We start from the raw sequence: 5,389 nt of genomic DNA on the forward strand, positions 1-5,389 counted from the left end.
TGCTTCACCCATGTCTTTTATCACAAAGACAGAAGACAACTATTTTCTAGTGGTTTCAATAGATTCCATGTCATTTCCTGCCAATAAAATATCATCAACATATAATGAAAAAATAAGAATCTTTTCTGCCGTACATTTAACATACACACAGTGGTCTTCTTCAATCATCTCAAAACCAAATGAGATAATAGATTTATGAAATCTGAAATATCACTGGTTAGATGATTGTTTGACGCCATAAATGGGATGTTTGAGATGGCAAAATTTGCGCTCCTATCCCTTTGCCTCAAAACGTTCCGGTTGAACCATATAAATTTCTACGTCTAGTTCTCCATTTGGAAATGTTGTTTTAATGCCATCTGAAAAAGTTCTAAGTCTAAATGTGCAACCATGGCTAGAATAAGGTGAACCGATGTAAATCTCACCACTGGGAGAATGTCTCATCGAAATCTATACCCTCCTTTTGAGTATATCCTTTCGCTACAAGTCATGCTTTATTTAGTCAATTGATCCATCTACCTTGAGTTTGGCTTTGAAAATTCATTTATTTCCAATATCCTTATGCCCTGGAGGGAGGTCAATAAGTTCCCAAACTTGATTCTTACTCATAGAGTCCATCTCATCTTGCATTGTGAGTCCATCTCATCTTGCTCTGATACCAATGTTATACCTTGATCGAGATGATTACCTCGTTGGTTTCGGATTCTCGCAGGATCAGGAAGAAGTCTACAAGAGTCTTCTTTGTAATTCCTCACTCCAAACGTCCTCGGGATCCGGTGGTGATGTCCCGTGAGAGAAGTCTTGTACTTGTGTGATCAAGAGAGAAAGGGAGAAAAGTGAGAGTCTTGCTCATCTCAAGAGAGAAAACTCTCTTCCTTTTATACACATGGGAGGGGTGTGGTTTGTCTCTTTCCAAAGGTTGCTTTGGCAACCTTTGGTCACAGGTTGCTTTGGCAACCTTTGGTCACAAGTTGCTTTGGTAACCTTTGGTGTAGGCAATAACCACCCATATTAATAAGAAATAATTACAGAGGGTTCAATTGCTATTATAAATTTTATAAGGGTTAAATTAGAAAAGTATCCAGAAAATATATTCCTAAAAATTATTTGATAAATCCAGTAAAAAAAATGATAAACCCAGCTAGCATCATTGACTATCTCTAGGGGTGATCGGTCCAGCCCCACGAAAGTTTCCTACCAACCACCAGGGTAAATCGAGAAGCGCGCTGCAGCTAGCCCAAAAGTCCAGTATCCTTTGGTTCCACCCCATTTGGAGGAAAAAATTCTACAAATACGCCATGGGTGGAGATCGAACTACGGATGCTTAGCTGACAACCTGGATGTCCTACCACAACACCAAAGCCCCTAGGATAATAATTAATTTTGGGTTCCCAAATCATATTTAGTGTAATTAATTTCATGTGCATGCTAGAAATTTAATTTACTTGAGATATATCTGTTTTGGTAAAATCAATTTTCTCATCAATTTTCTCTTCACATTTTTTTTGTCAATTTTTGGGTGATAAATGGAAATATTATTTGCTAACTGAACAAAAATTCAATTTTTTTTACCATTATATTATTTTTTAATGATTTTTTCAAATGAAAATCATATTTTTAAAATTAAAATATTTTATGGATTTATTTTAAAAAATATTATTTTTCTATGATAAAACATGATGTTCACTATAATAGGAAAAATATTCAACATGTTTTGATAAATATATTAATTTTTATGATTTTTTGCCAAAATAATATTTTTATTATTAAAAATTATTGAACATACTTTTTTGCAAATTTTAATTTTTTTTAGATGACAATTAAATTCTATATGTTCATGAATATTATCCTTATTTTTGGAAATTATGTTCTATTTTTAAATATTTAATTTCAAAAATAAGGGTTTCTGCTTAAAATATTTTTTCGGTCAAAATTATTACCATTTTCCTTGAAAATTTTTACACAAATATGCCTGATTCTCTTTACCTATGAAAAAAAAATCCAAAATTTAGAGGCAAGTCCAGTTGGATTTGCGGACTAGACAAATGACGGGAAGATCTGGTGAGTAAGAGGCAAGTCAAGTGACTGTAAGTGATAAGTGAAAGTAAGAAACTGGAGGAGGGATCCAGTGAGGACGCGTTCCCCGATGAGGAAACTGTAAGCGTCAGCTCAGCTTAGGTCCATTTAGAAAACTTAAGCTGAAACCTTAACTACATCCTAGTTTCGGGGAGACAGGATCTATTTGCCACTCATATTTTATTATATTGTGATAGTTCTGTTTTGTAGGGTAAATGACTTTTTTATTGTCTGGACTAACCTTTTCTTGTAGGGAGGAAATTGCTGAAGAAAAGGAGTGCGGACGCTCGGAGTAGTCGCGCCTAGGTGGGTGCGACGGGTACCTGGGCGGTCCAGGTGTTCGGAGTCAGTTCAAGAGCCTGGATCCAAAAAATCATCCATAATCTGAGGTGGAGCATGTTGATTGGCTGAGCCATAGAGTTTAGGCACTAAGAGGGATTCCAGGTGCCTAGAATGGACCTATTTAAAGGCCTTCGGCCAGGAACTTTAGAACAACAACTGCTACGACTTTCACTCTTGCTTGGTGTTCCGAAAAAAGCTCCTGCGACGCTGTGACGCTCCTCCAACAACCAGTGATCAAGATTTTCTCACTTTCTTTGTTGTCGATAATTTTCATATATAGTTTCTGTACTCAATTTATAACCATTCGAACTGTTAGTGAATTGCCTAATAAAAGCACTCGTCGAGTGTGGGCCTTGGAATAGAAGTTGTTGAAGGTTTCAAACCAAGTAAAACCAACTTGTATTAGCGCTTGGCCTCTCTATTTTCTTTTCTTCTTTTATTCTTTCGTTGTGTACCCGTTTTAATTAGCTATTTATTTTCGACGATCGCTATTCAACACCCCCCCCCCCTCTAGCATCTTTTTGATCCTATAATGATACTCGATATGGAAAAGCAATGAAGGAAGATTGGACAAAATACTTAGTTGGATCTTCTCATCCTTACCTACCCAATTCTAGCGAAAGTAATCGGGATTCGAGGCTGCGAAAGAAGATCTCTCAACTAGTGCGACGATTCTTGAGGAAGTAATTGGGATTCTTTTCATCATTATCCTGTTCACTTTGAACCTTTTTACCATTATCATTTGTCTATTTTTGGTGGACATTATTGTTAACCCACTTCTGGTGAATCGTTGTGTTTCTTTTATTATAACCATCATGATTTTCTTGAAATCGATCATTCTCGTCCATGAGCATGACCATGACCATGATGAAATTTTTGTCTGTGCTGTTATTTATCATTTTTACCAGTTATCTCATTCACTTCAGGAAATGGACTAGCACTAGTTGAACGGGTCTCATGTTTTTTCATCAAAAGATCGTTATTTTGCTCAGCCACAAGAAGATATGTAATCAACTCAGAATATTTCTTGAAACCTTTCTCTCTATATTGCTACTGTAAGAGTATGTTAGATGCATGAAAGGTAGAATATGTTTTTTTTTCCAACATATCTTTATTAGTAATTTTTTTCACCACATAATTAATAGTCTTACTTAATCAAGGGGCTCACAGATATTACTTCCATCATATGAAAGGGATATATCTCATTTACATCACTCATATCCCTCCGCATAATATATTACATACTCAATGATCGATTTTATAGTCCACCTTGTTACAGGTGATGTTTGTCGATACCAAAGTACACAACTCTTTATGTAAAGAATTGTAGTGACTTTAGATCTAAGGACTATTTATACCAATAGTCATTATGAGAATGCTTATGACACTCATATAACGATCCATGAAATATTCTCATGGCGGGTCAATTCAGTACATATTCTCTAATATATACTCATGTGTCAACTTAATATCTCATATCCATGACTTGTGAGATTAAGTCATTAATTGACCTACATGCTAGTTTCAATGCATTAATATTACCCTTGTATATTAATGATTGAGTAGGAATAATTAAGAGTAGTGTTCTATATATATCTACAATCTTCCACTACCAATTTAACCAATTGATATGCTGTAGATTAAAACATACTACCCTAGGATATTATTATACTTATTCATCTGACACCGATCTGAAGTAAATATAATAACCATAAACTTTACCTTTTATTAATGAAATATGATACAAAAGTTCCATTGTCGATCATATTATAATTGGCTCTAAGGGCTAATACTAACAATTTGGTCCTCCTTGACCCGACTGGACTTCTTGCCAACTATTTGGTCATCTCTGACCTAACTAGACTTCTTGCTAGTCTTCTAGTTTTCCTTGACTTGACTGGACTTTAGCTTGGTGTCTGATCCTCTAGATCAATCAAGTTTTTTACTCTACATACTTGAAAAATACATTAGATCATACCAGAACTTAATTTTGAACTTTTGACAACATCAAAATATAGGCTCAATTCCGGTGCTCCTTGCACCAATACTCATTACGTGTAATAACTGTTAAGGAAGCAAAGTTCGACGGTTCTAGTAGACCGAAGGGAGTCCAAGATGACTAACTAATGATAACTCTCAGTGAGTGAAGTGGAGGATCTCATCGGTTGTAGTTGGGTCGAGGTAACTGAAGCGTTAGAATTGGTGGACTGGCCAGAGGTGGTGAATAGCATGTAAATAAAGTTAGCTTCTCTTGCTTCTAACTTAGAAATGATACAAACATTAGATATAAAGAAATAACATAAATAAAGTAAGAGACAAGGAGTTACTTGGTTACAATCTGGGTAGTTATTAATCTAAGGCAATTATAAACACTATCAATCTCCTTCTTCAATAAGGGTAAGAGGTAGAGTGACCTCTTACAACATTTGGAAGCAAGTGTTGAACGTATAAGTTGTGGAAATGAAAATACAAGTGTGTTCTTTACTACTAGCTCTAAGGCACTATTTATAGTCCACTGATCAAAAGCGACTATTGGTGATGTGGCACATCTGAGGCGCCTCCAATGGGCTGAGGTTTATCTCCATCGCAATAACTTCAAGCTGATCTAGCGGCATCGAAGGCACCTCAGTTCATCGAAGGCACCTTAGTTTAGTTGAGGTGGACTCTGCTGCTTATCTCCGCAGCAACGACACCAACTCTTCAGAGGCGCCTCTAGTAATCGAAGGCGCCTCAAGTCCCATCTGCGGTAGCTACTCCTACAGGCATATTAGGCAACTCAAGACAACTATAGCGCCTTAAGTTATCAGGTCACCTCCAGTCAATGGGAGCGCTTGGAATGGTCAACCACCATAGTTGACTATTTTTTGTTCTGGTTGCTTAGGTGATGCTCCGGTAGTCCGGAGTTGAGCTCACCCGAATCCAACTCCGACCTTTTCCTCGAGCACGTTTCCTCCTGGCTTCTCATCACTTG

The sequence above is a fragment of the Zingiber officinale genome, chromosome 9B, assembly GCF_018446385.1.
Source record: "Zingiber officinale cultivar Zhangliang chromosome 9B, Zo_v1.1, whole genome shotgun sequence".
In the NCBI taxonomy this organism is placed as follows: domain Eukaryota; kingdom Viridiplantae; phylum Streptophyta; class Magnoliopsida; order Zingiberales; family Zingiberaceae; genus Zingiber; species Zingiber officinale.